Here is a 17,539-nt window from a genome sequence, read left to right as displayed (position 1 = left end):
AACTACAAAATGCACCCTATATAAGTACTTGCCATCCGCACATCATTTCCAACTATCCATTAAAGTCTTAGGAACACTTTAATCCGCACATCTAATGACAAAGATCAGTAATGATTGTTGAAGTATAAATCTATGATTAAATAGCTACATCCTATAGTAATCCTAGATTGAAATAATCTCTTCCAAGTGGTTAGATAAACTTCTCCTAGTATTTATCCACGGTTTTACCAACAAAAAAAAACTATTTAATAACTAACTAAAAACAATTAATGATAATCGTCGGTGATGATTGTTCAGGTGTAACTTATTAAATAACACTACCCTAACATCTTGAGTTTTTGGAGTAAATGGTTGTTACGCATAATATAGAGCTAATTCCTCATGGCAAAACTTGGGCTCTAAACCCAACAACTACTTGTTATTAAAAATCTACGTGTATGGCCAACCAAAGAAAGGGGTGCTGGGAGTGTTGAAGTGTAAATGATTAAATAACGCCAACTCTAACAGCTTAAGCTTTTGGAGCAATTGGTTGTTTCACAATGATCTTGACAAGGGATCATCCTACCTATGATTAGGCAACGACCCTATCATCCAACCTTTCCGAAGGCTAGTGGCTTGGGTTCTCTAAACAATCACAATCAAAGAACGCAAGTGTCAGACACGAAACAAGAAAACCAACTTTGAAAATCAAAACATCGGGGCAAAGCTACTTTCATGGGAATGAGTAAAGGAAAAACACGAAAGTGTATTCTAGCGGTGCAATTTGGTTCATTGAGCTTTGGCTAAAAATGAATGTATTCTTTCCTTCTTTTGATTGGCTTAGAGAGTTTAAGATTAGGAAGCATAGGAGGGGAAGTTGTTTAAGATTTTTATTTATTTAAGACGTGAGTATGCATTTGCATGTTTTAGACAATTTGGAAGAACTTTAATGGTGAACCATAGGTTAATAATTGAGACATGTGACTTTCACCAACTCTGAAAATCCCATATGGCGAACTAGTCAGGCAGGTATCACTGTATTTAGGACCACATCCATTTCTCTTACGGAACCTTATCTTCCTATGCACCACAATTTCTTTGGGAATGATACTGTCTGTATACAGGACCACATCCAACAAGGAACTAAATCTTAGCTGTCGAGTACTTTGGAAAGGAGGAGAATATTTATGCTCCATCGAATTCCCAGGTTGATTTTCAGTTTGGTGTTTGTAATTGTCTAGCTAAGATGGAGAAAGGTACCAAACAGCATAAATGTTTCATATTGATTATTGAATTAAGCTAAGCCACTCGAAATTAGAGTTGTTTAACATAGTAAATTAAGCTAAGCTATCTAATATCCATAAAGATCATTCCGATAAAATCTGGTATGATGTCATTCCACCTAACGAGATTCGTATGTGTGTTGATTGCAAGCTCTAACTTCTCACATGAATTACACGAAAAACAACAGAAATAGCCACTCCTCTGTTTTTTTTCAACCCAGAATTTATCTCAGAACCTTGGGCGGCACCTTAAATTTTATTAATAAAAAAAAAAGTTACAAGAGGAGGGATAGAACCTTGCCTCTAACCCAACAAGATACAAAGAGAGGAAAGAAAAGACCCCTTAATCCTTTAACGAAGAGACAAAAAACAATAATTATTTCGTTCGAATGTAAGGAGTACATAATTGGTCGGATCTAACAGCTCCTCCCATTCCCAAAAAATTGCATTTGTGTTGGTGTCGCAAGCATGACTGGCCAAGCTGCCCGCTACAAGATTACCTTCCCTGTAAATGTGAGTGATAATAAAATCCATAGCCGATAAAATATCCCTTATTTCTTTTAGAATATAGTGAATGCGCCAAGGGAATCTGTTGTTACCTTTCATGATGTTTAAAATTCTTTTTTAATTGTTATCAAATTTCAAAAGAATTTTCGTTTGTGTAATTTGTCTTATTTTGTAATTTTTATTTTTTTTTAAAATGGTAAAGGAAGCTTTCTTATAATAAAGACGGGAGGGAAGCCTTGAACAAGGTGGTCGGAACAAGAAAAAAGCAAAATATAGAAGAAGCAGGAAAGCCATTCAGCAAGAACAACCAAAGACCTCACAGGTGGAGGAAATAAAAAATCTCTAGAACCTCTCTGCCCACACTCACCCAAGCTAATGTATCGGCGTCATTGTTGGCCGATCTAACCACATGATGGAAACACAAATAATGAAAGTTTGCTACTCATTCAAAGATCTCGTCTACCTTAGCATCAAACCTCCAAAGGTGAGGTCGGCTGTCATCCAACCATCTTATTATATTGAAGTCCTTTTACAAGCAATTCATGTGGCAAATCTTATTCTATTGAGAGTCTCATTTTCCGCATATATGCTTAACTAAGTCCCTCTCTTTAGTTAAACCGATGCCTTGCAAGACTAATCTCAGTTCCACTTCATTAGAGTCTAGGTCCCAATGGGGCCAGAGAAGGCCCACTTAGTCGCCCCCCAGTCATCCCGCTGAGAGCTCCTTGCAACCATCTTAGGTTGTAAAACTTCTCTCTAAAAAATTTTATTTTTTTGTCTTTAGTGTCAAAGCTTTAGTCAGTAGTCACAGACATCAGTTGTGCACAAAGCAATCCTTGGGTTTATTTCGAGAAGTGGTTTCTTTTAAAGTTGGATTCTAAAGCAAATCATGCCCCAGTTGGATAACGTGGATACAATGGGGCACCCCTGTTGTTGGGTTTTTTGCAAGGCGCCCTTCACTTAGGCCCTGTTTGGATTGTAAGAAAAACATTTTTGATGGAAAAATTTTCTTGAATTTTTTTTTTATTTCTATGATTTGGAGGAAAATGAAGAGGGATATTAATATATTATCATAAACTGAATGTTCCTCCGACTAAAAATTGAATAGGGTTGATTCAAATTATACTTTTTCGTTTGTAAAATAAGTTGGAAATATTTGAAAATTTTCCTTTGCAAACTTTTTTAAAAAATTCCTTCAATCCAAACAGGGCCTTAGCATTCCTCTTTTCTTGACATAAATCTGGGAGTTTTGTTGATTAATTTTGATAGAGAGGGTTTTAGTAATTTTTCCTAAAATTGGATATTATGGGATGTGCATGTGGCGGGGTAGGGAGGACTCTAACTGTCATGACCCGAACCGTGACCACGGACCGGCATGTGACAGTGCTGCACATTTGCAAAGCTAACCTTACAAGCATATACAAAATGCTATAGTCTTGCGTCAAGAAAGAAAACAGCCACAGTCACAGTCTCACTCCCATCCCAAAGTAAAACAAAACCATAATATCCATCAATACCATCTCAAATCCAATACTTACTTTTAGCAAAGTAAAAGTAATCTAAGTCTCCAAATAATAAAAGACTCCGGTCCCGCAGCTCGCCTCCGCAAGAGTCAAATCTCAGGATCGGAAAAATATAAACCACGGGTGAGCTAACTCTCAACAAAGTAATAAAGTACTGCTCTAGCTGGGTCTAAACGTGTCAAGAGAATGGAAAGCTAAACAATGAACAAAATATGAGCAGCAATCACAAGGTGGAAAAGTAGGTGACATATTCTAAGGGTAGTCTCTTTTGGTTTATTATAGAGAAATTCAAACAGGGTATAATGCAACTAAACTTGGAAAGAACTAAGCTTCTGAACACAGGATGAATGAATAGTGTTTCACATGGTCATAATCTGATGAGGTCAAAGATATCCCACACAAGTCATATGCCGAATAAGAACACTTCAGGGTCATAGGCTTAGTTCACATTCACATGATATCACAGAACCTTGCAGGACCATGGGGTTCGCAAAGACACGCTGCATTTGCTGGCAGTCAGCGACATCACAATCTCATGTCTGCAGGGTCAATGTATTAACCCCCATTGGCGGGATCCATAATAATAACCTAAGCCTCAATAAGAAGTGTCCACAATGCACATAGCAAATGTCATGAAAGGTATGTACACAAGTAATTGGAAAAGGACACATGCTATGTTTTTCACAAACAGAATTTCGCACTCCAATGCAGAGTTCTATATCAAGCTAATAATGGGTTAACCCTAGGGAGCATCGAAACACAACGAATACAATATCCAAAAGCATGCTAAACCCAAATCAAATCACAAGATGGGCTGATCACAAGATTTGACATGAATCAGATTCCACACAAGGTCATAAGTCGAAGGAAGTTCCAAGGAAAACGTTTTGAAGTCATAGAACTAAAGCAATACGATATTTACTTACCTCAATCGGAGATCAAACACTTTTCGAACTCCAAATCTTCAATCACCTATTATCCAATCCTCAAAGTAAGAATTTCACTTTAGTAGACATCATTTCCAAGATTAGAAGCAAAATGGGTGTCTTGCAAGGTGTGCAAAATGGCCCAAGAATGACACCAGAGTAAACACAGGTTCAGTCGACCGAAGACAGGTTCAATCAACTGACTCCCATTCGGTCGACTGAATCCAAAAAGAAAAAATCCAGTACCATGAGGTCAGTTGGCCGAATAGGGCTTAGGTTGACCAAACCCGGATTTTTAAAAGTCCAATATACAAGCTTCGATCAATCGAAGCAGTTGACTGAACACTGAAACGGGAGTTTTTCTCTTAATGTCGATTTCTCATCTGATTTTTCCTCAAGTTTGAGTGCTTCTTGATTCTTCGTTTCTCGTTGGAATCAAGCGAGGTTGGGCTCATTGGAAAGCTCATGGAAAGAGGTTTCCAAAGGGTTTAACTAGCTGGAATCTTGCTAGAACTCCGCCAGACAACAAAACGAAGGAAAAATCTCCTCTTAAACAAGCTTAAACTTTGCGGAGTGGAAATAATTATTGACTTCACAGCAAACGCCAAAATTTGAACATATTTCTTACTTCAAATTGATCTCCCTGGTGCTATGAACGATCTCCGGCAGCTTTAGACTAGCTCGTCTAGAGTTTCTCCTCTTGAGTTTTGGCTTTTCTCTGGAGAAAATTAATTGATATTATTATGGGAATAGCTAGCGTCCATCGCATAAGGCCTTTCGCGGCTGGTCAGTCGCATGTCAGAACAACCAATTCGTGAATGGAGAGAAAAGCTTTTGTCTCCATTCACGAGGTGGCTGGTCTGACATGCGACAGACCAGCTGCGAAATGCCTTTCGCTATATACCCTAGCAAATCCCTATTAATTATTATTTATACTTAGGGTTAGGGCCCTATGCCGGATTTCTAACTCATCGACAAAAATACCCCTTGTTAAAGTGACTTTTAAATATCGAGTATATATCACAAACAACCCGGAAACGGGTGTGTCTTCCTAGCTGCTATTGACAGGGTTGGTTTAGAATGTCCCAAACAGCCACCCTAATGTTAGGTGTATGCTTAATTGCTTATTATTTTAACAGAAGCTGAAGGATATTCTGGTTATCTATGTGGTATGTTACATGCGGTGCGGAAGATGAGGGTTATTATGGACCTCCCCAAACGATCGTGGTCTTCCTAGTAGTTCTCTTTGAATAATGGCACAAATTTCCAAAACGCTATCAAAATAAAGTGAAAAGTTGTACTATAAAAGAAAGTGATCCTTCTAACATGATGGGGAAAATTCATTTGAAAATTGGTCTGACCTGTGTATAGTGAGGAATAAATGCTTAGATTATGTTATTTAAAAATAAAGTAGGAAGGCAAAGTAAGAGGCATACATGTACATGCCACATTTTTGAATGATCAAAATCGTAGGGTCTAGTCATCTAATAGGGAGAGGAGGGCGGTGGGAGACATACAGTTCAACCTACATATGAAAGGTTTAGATCATTAAAATGACAGTTTTTAGGGTCCAAACACCATATTATCCTTCACTTTTTGGTGCATTAACACTGTTAGTATGGTGGGGTACTTATCGTAGGTACTTTCTGTGGGCCAACACAACACCACCATCTGGTCATGCCCCTCCAACAATGTGGAACAAAATACTTTTTCTATGTCATACGTTCCATCTAACATTACTTAATTTTTAACACTCCCCCACATGTGTGGCCTCTCTTTTTAGGGTTGGCCTAGGCGTGGCACATGTGACCCCTCTTTTGGGTTTGACAATTGCATGTGGATTTTTGCTATTAAGGAGGTTTGAACTTAGGGCCTTTGCTCTGATATTATGTCAAACAACCCGTTACTCCAAAAGCATAAGCTATTGGATAAGGCATTATTTTTTCTTTTATACCTTAACAAATATTAATGGACAGGATTTGGGCGCAAGACCTAAATCCAAACCGTGTCCATTGGATCCATATCCTTACGACTGAATTATCAAAATGATCCAATGGAGCGTCCTAGATCTGAATTAAGGACGGTAATTTTCAAAAATACCTATCAAAATTTTTGTTTATTTATGTCTATTCAGGAGAGGTATTTTTGTAATATTTAAAAACCCTACTCAATATGACAAACACATTTTCTTTTGGGAAATGATATCAGCACAACAATGTTTTGATATTTTTCACTAACCCATCTTGTCTTTTAGTAGTTAAAGAGCTGTCAAAAGGTTATTGCATTTCCCAAAGAGCTCTCACGGTCCAATTAAAAAAGAAAACACAAGCTGTGTTTGTGCAGATATTAAAACATGGTTGTGTTGATAACATCCCTGCATTTTTTTTCTCTTTTAATTTCAATGACGATTGACCTCTTCAGTTTCTTCTATCTTCCGTCTCCTAATCCTAAGCTCTAATTGTGTACAACGTAACTATGACCTAGGATACTCTAACGGATGGTATAGTTCTCAAAATGGATCATAACCCAAACTCAGAAAGTATGAGTTTTAATGGACGACCGTCTAGTTTCATACATCAAACGTCCAATACTTATAGAGCCTTTTTCCTCCTTTCCTAACTTGACCCAAATTCCTCTTCAAACTTAAACTCCACTACTAACAATGACTTAGGCTCTAAGTCATTTAGAATTAGATTCTTACTATGACTAGGACTCCTCATCTTATCCAGAGTTAGGGCAAACAACAGTTAAAAAACTGGGGAATAATTGTTCGATTATCCAAACCACTTATTAGTTAGGCCCATAAAACTCGTTGAGTCAACTCAAAGCTTGGTCGAGTTGACTCGACTCTTTAGTAAAACAACTTGACTCATCAAAAACTCGCTAAGCATAAAAAAAAAGGAATAAAATGACTTGGACCGCCACATAGGCCATGCATCATTTGTGTGATATAATGTAGTGTGATATAATGTAATGAATCTGGATATACATTGAAAAAATTAACATATTAATAGAGAAACAGTCGAGTTTCCATCGAGTCACGAGTTAACACATTCAATCTACCTTCGAGTTTAACATGAGTTTTCAAGTTTTAAACTGTGTTTTAGGCTTTCTATGGATGACTCAGACACCAAAATGCTCCCTCCATTCGATTATCCTAACCCTTTGATTTATGGAGGTTTTTTTGGCAAACATGGACCCTTGTTTGTTTTTCTTTTCTAACCAAACCAATTAAAGACCCAAATTGGAGTCTTAGAGCCATCGGATGAGGAAGAAGTATTTTTTGGGCGTCCCACCCATATATCGAGGCCTAGCAGATAAATGGCTTGGATCATTGAACAAGTGGCCCCCACTTGTGCATCTGCCCACCCATATTTTTCACAAGTACTGGCCATTCATCACACAATTCATAATTATGTGTTACAACTCAAAAACAATCACATGAGAAAACATTTTATTGCTCATGCTTGGAAGGGTACCTTACATAAGTGACAATAAATTTTGGGCCCCAACAAGCATGTGTAAGGTACCACCCTTCCCGTGCAGTGTGCACGACCATGTATTTATCGATCGACCAAACCACAAAAAAATAACTCGGATTGCTCACACCATACCACTCCTATTTCCAAAGCAATGCCTGAAAAAAACAGGCAAATTTCAGACGACCCAAGTTCCATGGTCTCACCATATAAAGGCAGAAATAAAACTACTAAGTTACAAAAATTATGTCATAGTAGGGGCTAACTCTACAATACGCCCCAGAGTGAAAAGCCCACCTCATTTTCGTGCCCCAGATCCAAATCCTGTCCTTTGAGGACATGGCTGTTTTTGGAACACCACAGGTGTGACCACTAACTTTACTAGGCGTACAACGCACTATGGCGCATAATAAGATGGCCCATAAACTCTCTTTCAAATAGCTTTATGCATAACTTCCAAACCAATATACTTTCAAACATTAAATACCAATGGTTTTACCCTCTTTTTATCTTCCATTTTTTTTTCTTTGGAGACCAGCTCTACTCACATGCACCTGTCTTCTCTATTCTTCTTCACGTGAAATTCATGTTTGAACATTTACTATAAATCTTGCAAGCAAGAGAAGAACCAAGGGACATAAGCTTGAAGAAGACTGTAGCCATGGGAAGAAAATGGGCTATTTTTCTGAGTAATGGGTTGCCGAGAAAGGGCCATTTGGCGTTGTACGCTGGTGAAGATGGGAAGCGTTTCGTTGTCCCTTTGGATTATTTGAAACACCCCATATTCCATTACTTGCTTTGTATGGCTGAAGAGGAGTTTGGGTTCCAGCAGACGGGAGGGCTCATTATTCCTTGTGATGGGTCTCGCTTGAGGAGTCTCATATCTCTTGTTAGAGAAGAAAAGCTGCTCAAATTTCATAAGGCCTAATGAGAGATGGAGTAGTGAAGCTTTTTTCAAGGATCAGTTGTAATAGCTTGTACATTTTTATAAGAGAAAAAGAAGGTATGAGACCCCGGGCTGATGAGGTTGTCCTAGTTAAATTAGGAATTAGTAAGTTCAGGAAGTTCTTGTGTTTGTTATGGATTAGCTTTCCAAGCGATGAATTATATGTGAAAGTAGTTTTTGATGAAAGGAAGAACCTTGTGGCCGTTGGAAGTTGTTAGTTACAAATAGAATTGAATATTGTGTCTGCATGTTTCCTAGATACAACATTTGATTTATTGCTTTAGGAAAGTGAAGGTGGAGGAGACGAGCTTGGTTTTAATGGGATTTGAGTCTGGTTAGTTTAGGTTCTTGTAATGCTTTGAATTATTAATTCAAGATAAAAGTTCTTCTTTCTCCTTAGTTTTGGTGTTTTGTTTCTTGGTATTTTGCTTCCTGCTTTGATTTGTTCTTCAACAAGCCGACTAAGAGAAATGGTATTCATCTCCTCATTTCTTCTAAGCGTGAGAGAGAGAGAGAGAGAGAGAGAGAGAGAGAGAGGAACAAAACTTGGCTACACAACGTTGCGCAGGATGAGATGTTTGCAATAGATATTTGGGAATTGATATTCGTACTTCCATTTTAATAATGGCACTCCACTCTTAATTAGAAAATCGTAAATATGGTTAACAAAGTGTGGAGTGCTATTACCAAAACATGGGAGTTTGGATATAATTTCCGTTGCTCGTTCAAGTCGGTGCAGCATTCCTCAGTTCTATAAAGGCTTGGGCTTCCTCTAAGAATCCTATCAAAGAAAAAAGAACAGAACTTCTTGGAGAACAAAATCCTCATAGATTTAGTTGGCCGTTTGGACACAGATTTTAGAATCCAGATTTTAGTTTGAAAGCAGTGTAAAATTCTTGATTTTATAATCCATTATCTTGGATTTTAAGTAAGAAATCAAGGTTTTAGAAATCTCCCCGATCCTGATCAGATTTCTAAAACATAGAAACATAGGACTATTTCCTACTCTCTCACTCGACCGAAAGAAGCGACAAAACCGAAAATAACAAACGGTCTCCTTCTTCTCTCGTCTCGGATTTTGAGGAAATCCAAGATTCTAAAATCCGCTTACAAACAGCCCCTTAGGGTTTAGGTTTTTGAAGAAGTGGTACACCCACTCGAATGGGCAAGATCTTGTCATTTGCACGTGACGGTTTTACATGTGGGGGACATGTGTGTGATGGTTATATATAACCGTTGAAGATTTTCAAAGAAGACTGTTTATTTTGTGGTGTAGAGCAAAAATAGCGGATCCAAGATCAGCTTTACCCATTGTTTGGTTGGGCATTTAAAATTGGAATTAGATTCCCAAGACTCCTTTCCCATGAATTGGAGTTGCAATCACCCTATTTTCGGGCATGCCTGGGTATTGGGTTTAGACATGCAAGATCCCTATTCTCGCTCTACTATCCCCAAAACAAACAGCCACAACCATGCATATCTTAGGTGCTCGTTGTCCCCACCATATTTACTGCACTGCCAAAATTTTAGGATGACCACGTGGATAGTATGGGGAAAGGGATTTGCTAGGGACCATCGCAAAAGGCAACGGACGGTACGTCTGTTGCATGAGAGAGCAGCCACCTCATGAATAAAGACAACATCTGTTTGAAAAGTGAGTCTACGTGACTGCTCTCTCATGCAACAGACCATCAGCGAAATGCCTTCCAAGCAAATCCCATGGAGAAATATTGAAGGTTCGGTTCTGCTGTGTTATTTTCTTTTGAGTGTTACTTTGATAGGAAAGAAAAAGGAAAGTGTCCTCTTTCTCTAAAAGATCAAAATTTAGTTCTTCTGTTAACATTAAAATTGGAAAAGGAAAATTACTTGGATTCCCTGCCCGATTATTTTTTTTTTTTTGAAATTGCAAATTTTATAAAAGAAACAGAAGGGACACCCGAAAGGGAATACCCAAAGATACAGAACAAAAAATAAAAAATAAAAAATAAAAACTAATTATAAAATGACTAGGCCATCAAATAGGAAATTGATCAGACCAATTCATCGAGATGCATACCACCCCTCTTCTAGCCAAAGCGTCTGCATTCTCGTTAGCAGACCTTCTAACATGAATCAACTCAATATCTGATTCCGCCAATACATCTTCCATTTCGTCAAAAAGATCCAAAAATCTCCAAGGTGGAGCCACCCCACCCCTCAGCCACCGGATAACATTAAAAGAATCCCCTTCAACAATTACACTCTTCAGACGGTCCCTACTCACATTTTTTATGCCATTGAAAGCCGCTTGGACTTCCGCCTCCGTAGCGTCAATCACACCTAAAGGGCCCCAAAAAGACCAAAGAACCTTGCCGGCATCATCACGACATAAACCTCCCACCCCGGCTGAACCAGGATTCCCAAAGCAAGCACCATCAAAGTTTATTTTTAACACTCCTTGAGGCGGTGGTTCCCATCTCTGCACTACTTTATTAGCCCACTCACTACTCAAGCACACCACCCCCCATCCTTTCCAAAGACCAAACGCTGAGACAAACCGGAAAGATGGATGGCATCTCGTCCAATTAATAACCAAAGCAATTATCCGCATATAAAGATAATGAGGAGCCTTGGACATTCCCTCAAACACCCGCGCATTTCTCTCCTTCCATACCACCCACCAAGAGGCAAGCAAGCATACTTCCCACAAAAATCTCCCTTTTTTCTTCCAAGGCACGAAGCTCCATTGTTGCAACAACAATTCAATAGATCTAGGGAAAATCCAGCTGATCCCAAATCTCAGAAATATGCGACCCCATATAAACCGGGTGAACGAACAATGCATAAATAGATGATCCGCAGATTCCCCATCCGCAAGACATAGGGGGCAATGATCAACAAGCCACATACCACGGTTTCTCAGAAAGTTAATGGTTTGAATTCTGTCGCGACATGCGGCCCAACCCCAACCAAAGATACTAACCCGCGCCGGACAATGAAATTTCCACACATTTGCTGAAAAAGAGGGAGTCGGGCAGGGCATCAGGCTCGTATAGAAAGATCTGACAGAAAAAAAACCCAGAAGAATCTGCAGTCCATATTCTCTTATCCATCCCCTTTCTTTTAATGTAGCCATTATCCAAAAGCCTCCTAAGTCTAGCCGCAGAATCTAACTCCTTGGCAAAGAACCTTCTTCTATAAGCCGGGCACCATTCCCAAACACCATCCCTACTAACCATACACTCACTCACCATAGCTTCTTTATTCACCGCAACCCGAAAAATTTCCGGGAACAACAACCTGAGCGGGCTATCACCACACCATAAATCACTCCAAAACTTAACTCTATCCCCTCCATAAACCCTAAATCTAATATTCAGGTTGAATAGGGGGGACATTTTTAAAATATCTCTCCACACAGTTAGCCCCTTTGGCTTAAAATTATCGAAAGACTCCCACCCTCCGGGTTGACAACCATACTTACTACAAATGACCCTAACCCACAAATGAGATCTTTCTTCGCCTCCATAACCACTTTCCAAGCAAAGCATGGTTAAACTCCCTAAATCTTTTAATACCCAAACCACCCACCTTGATGGGCACACAAACATCCTTCCAACTCACCAAAGAGATTCATTTTTTGTCCTCATTACCTCCCCACAAAAATCTACGTTGGATCATTTCAATCCTCAACGAGACACTGACAGGACACTTGAAAAAAGACATGAAATATACAGGAATATTTGCTAAGACTGCCTTGATTAAAACCAATCTTCCACCTCTAGATACTAAATTTCTCTTCCAAGTATCCAACCTTTGCCCAATCCTTTCTAAAATCGGCTCCCAAAATGCCTTATTTGGTCTTCCAACCCCCAAGGGCAGACCCAAATACGAGGCCGGAAGATTATCCATCTCGCAACCCAATAACCTCGCGAACTCCAGAGCCTCATCCAAGGGGACATTCAGCGCAAACAATCTAGACTTATGGAAATTAGATCTCTGACCCATTAACATTTTATAACATCTCAAAGCGGACTTCAAATTTAACACTTGGGATCTCTCCGAAACGCAGAACAAGAGCGTATCATCCGCGAACTGGAGGTGAGACACCTCCACACAGTCTCTCCCAATAAAGAAACCATTGAACAAGCCTACATCGCATCCTTTAGCTAACAATCTACTCAGAGTTTCCGCCATCATGACAAACAAGAAAGGAGATAAAGGATCCCCTTGCCGAAGACCACGGGAAGACTTAAAAAAGCCTTTAGGAGACCCATTTAACAACACTGAAAACCACGCCGATGATACACAGGACATAATCCATCTGCGCCATCTACTCCCAAAACCCATTTTAGCAAATAGGAAATCTAAACAGTCCCATTCCACTCCATCGTAAGCCTTTTCCATATCCAATTTGCAAATAATTCCTCTCAACTTGAGCCTACGATAATAATCTATGGCCTCATTGGCAATAAGGGAGCAATCTAATATGTGTCTCTTCGCTACAAAAGCACTTTGATAATCAGAGATAACTACAGGTAGAATTTTCTTCAAGCGCTCCGTTAGAACCTTAGCCAAAATTTTATATAAACTACCCACAAGACTAATAGGACGGAAATCTGCAATTTTGGTTGCCCCCGCTACTTTAGGAACAAGAGTGATGAAGGTAGCCCCCATGCCCTTGTCCAGCTCCATACCATTAAAAAACTCCATGAAAAAATCTAATATGTCCTTTCTCACATATTCCCAACAAGATTGGAAAAAGGCAAGACAAAAACCGTCCGACCCCGGAGCTCTGTCTTTGCTCAAAGAAAAAACTCCTCTCTCAATCTCCTCCTCCTCAAACGGCTTTTCCAACTCCGCACACAAAGATAGATCCAAACTGCTAAAGTCAAGATGCTCCAGAGTTGGTCTGGGACCCCCATCCGAAGTATATAAGGAATTGTAAAACTGTAAGACAACTCTGGAAATCTCATCTTTACCCGATACTGCCACTCTCATATCTACTAAAGAGTCTATCCTATTACTCCTCCTCCTTCCACTGGCCACGGCATGAAAGTATGCCGTATTTTTATCCCCCTCCTTTATCCACCTATCTCTTGATTTTTGCCTCCATGAGATTTCCTCGTGTAACAACACCCCTTTGTGCTCTTCTTTTATCCTACCAAGCTCCTCCCTCAAATCAAAAGACCCTAGTCCATTTTCTTCGAGGTCCTTAATTTCCCCTATTCTACTTTCCAAGCACACTTTCCGGGTTAGATCAATACTATTTTGCTCCTTCACCCACTCCCTTAATTTCTCCTTCACAAATCTTAGCTTCCTGCCGATTCTAACATCAGATGGACCCACATATTCATAGGATGTCCACCAGCTACCTAGCTTTTCTACCATGCTAGGGACCAATAACCATGCAATCTCGAATCTAAAAGGAGGGGGACCCCAAGATTCCATTCTCAGGTCCAAAATGATGGGGCAGTGATCCGAGACCGAATGAACAATGGACATTTGAAAAACCTCAGGGACCAGCTTCAACCATCCATGACAAAAGAGAAATCGATCAATCCTACTCTGAGACTTACCCCGACACCACGTGAATCGAGATCCAGCCAATGGAAGATCAATTAATTCATTTTTTGCAATGAACTCATCAAATGACCTCATGTTTTTAACATATCTGTGGACCCCGATCCGAGAGAGGTGGCGGGGACGTGTGCCCCCACGCGAGTCAGTCTCAGGATCATCCACGTGATTGGAGAGCTCTACCAAAGAACTCTCGAAAGAAGTGCCTCTCACAGCATGAGTTGCGATATAAAATGTGAGATACCTCTCGATTCGGGGACTAGCCCAGATTCGAGGCGTACCTTAAACAAAGAAGAGTCGCCATCCGAGGAAGTGGGCCAAGGATCCCATACTATGCTCTGTTGCAACGGATAACCAGAGATTATAAAAAGAGGGTTCGTGCCTGGTTACGAATTCGGAAGGTCTGAAGAGCACCTCATCCGCCCAAGTGCAAGCACCTGGTCTCTTATGCCATTTGTTATTGATTTTGAAGAGTTTTGAGCGAAAGTCATATGAAATGGGAACATATATCTCTGAGAAGACGTCTACCTAATCATGCATGTCTCAGATATGAAAATTAAACACATACACAAAATAAATGAAAGATGTGTCACCTAAGCAAAACTAGGTTATAAATGACATGCCTAATGGGTGTCTAAGTTCTGGTGTGCAAACACATGCATGTCACAGCTAAATGTATAGGATCTGTACATGAAAGTAAGAAAAACACAGCAAAAACATACAACACAAATCAACTCTATACCTGACTGGACAAAATGAGTCATAACTCTAATGCGACCTGACTCGGACCAAGATGGCCGTCCATCCCAGCTGCTCTACGTATCCCGGCCTCGGGAAGAATCGGAGTCAACGTAGTTCGATGCCCTATTCCAAACTACTATGCCTAACCATCTAGAACCGCTATCCTAGACTCGATCCATTAGACTCAACTGATTTTTAGAGCTTTTTTGTATGATTGCTTAAATTCAAGTGAATTGTAATTTTCAGGACTCTCTATATGCCCTAACTAATGTAAGTTGATTAGCCTTAAGCAAATGCAGGTGGACCATACGTCCTATGTGTATCTAGGCTGTGCATTCTAAAGAAAACCATGGGCTGACTATATGCTTCCTAGTCTAGCCATCGGTTCGACTAAGTGTCTAACCAATCGACTCGAGGCCTCCTAACTCTAGGGACACTCATACGACAGGACACACCATATCAATACAAATCAAGACAGACTCCTAACTCTAAAATACCCCAAACAGCTAAGACAGACTCCTAACTCTAGAGGAAGATCTTTTTGAAAAGGTTTTAAAGTATTTTTGTATTTTTGAAAGATTTGAAATGTTTATTTTTAAAGATTTGGCTGGACCTGGGATGTGGATCCCAAGCTGCACTACGTACCTTGTGGAAGAGGATCAAGCCAACGTAGTTCGGAACAGATTTCCTAACTACTCTCCTATGACTCAAGATTTTTGAGATTTTTGGTTTTCCAGATGTTTTTGATATTTTGGTTGTTTTATAGTGTTTTTTGAGTTTTTGACACAAGAGGATTGAATCCTATCATCATAAGGGGAGGACAGACTCCGGATATCCCGCAAAGGTTGGACAGCATCCTATGCTTTGCGGGGGAAAAGAACAGAAACACAGCTCTGCAAGGGTTGAACAGCATCCTATACCTTGCAAGAGTGGATAGAAAAACACATGATTTGATGAGAGGTTGGAAAGAATCCTAACCCCTATGATGATAGAATTTGATTCCTGAACAAGAGGACTGACTCTCTAGACTAAGGACGGATTCCTATGCTAGTGGACTATCAAACTAAGATAAAGCTCAACAAGTAGTAAGGAAAAAGAGACCTTGTGCATATTTGACAAAGGTAAAACACCCAGCCGGGCCGGACAGCTACCTAGCCCTAGGGTGCAACAAATGTGCAACCCAATACCCATAAGGGTAGGGGTATGATGCCAAGCCGAGTAGGGTATTCTCCCAAAACCAAAAGACGCACAAAGAGGAGGTTTAGTAAGAGAATGAGATTGGGTAAGTCTCTTAGACACAGAGGTAGAATAGAGAAAATTGCTAGCAAGACTGGGCAAGTCTCCTAGGATGGGCTTGGGTTATCACCTGCATCGCCCTTGCAATGAAGGGATACTAATATCTAAAGGTCTAAGCAACTCTCTACCTAGAGGAGGGAAGAAGAAGAAAAATAGAAGGTACTACCTTGATCTGGTATGTCTCTAATATGATAAAAAAAAAATGATAAACCTATAACGATCCAACCAAAGTGAAAGTCAATTCAACACATGCCCAATGAGCAACACCATTTTAACAAGAGCATGAGGATTGGTAAAGCTAAGATTTCAGCAGTCCCGTGATTCAAAATGAGTTGCTATATATAAAAAAAATCAGTTGTCTACCCTAATGTTCAAAGCTTCTATACAAAGGGGATAAAAATGTGTTCATTATGAAATAAACCTTTGACAAAATATATATATATATATATATATATATATATATATATATAAATTGGGCATATAATATTTACACTAACTATGAATCAGTTGACAAAGTAATAGAAAAGAATACTCTATAATATATATACATTCTATCGTAGCCAATTATCTTATCTTACGAGAAACCTTCTTATACTAACAGACAAGATACATATTATGGCAATTGAAATATAGTAAAAAAAAAATCAGTTTCAGAAGAATATTAATATTTCCAATGTGCACATCGATTAATAAACTAAGAGAATGAAAAAGCAAGCAAGTTTATATAACTACACAACTATCCCAGCGCTGGCGCATTAGTTATTTGAAAAGAAAAAATAAAAATAACAAATAAAATTACCAAACACATGTAATAAATAGTGAAACAACATGTAGGCTGCCATAATCAAGAGAACGTGGCTGTCATTTAAAAAAATATATATATGTGGGGGCTGCCATCATCAAATGGCGTGTGACTGCTCTTATCAAAAAGGTATGTGGCTGCAATTATCAAGAGAATGTTGGCTGTAATGATCAAAAGAGTGTGGCTGCCATTATCAAAGTGAGAGGGTTAGCTGTCACAGCCAAGTGAAGGTTGCACGGGTTCAAGCTAAATGAGGGAACACATGTCAAAATAAAGTGAAGTTACACATGTCATAACCAAGTGGAGGTTGCCCATGTTAAAGCCAAATGAGGGAACACATGTCAAAGCAAAGTGAAGTTACATATGTCACAACCAAGTGGAGGCTGCCCATATACATAAATACAAGATAAAAATAATGCAAATGACAATAAAGTTTTTGGGGATCAACCTGAACATACAAGACACAAAGCAACAAATTAAATCATATGAAGGATCGTA

Source organism: Tasmannia lanceolata, unplaced genomic scaffold, assembly GCF_043159265.1.
Source record: "Tasmannia lanceolata isolate RefF3 unplaced genomic scaffold, GAP_Taslan_0.1 ptg000011l, whole genome shotgun sequence".
NCBI classification, from domain to species: Eukaryota; Viridiplantae; Streptophyta; class Magnoliopsida; order Canellales; family Winteraceae; genus Tasmannia; species Tasmannia lanceolata.
The sequence above is the reverse complement of the archived record's forward strand: the minus strand, read 5'-3'. Positions refer to the sequence as shown.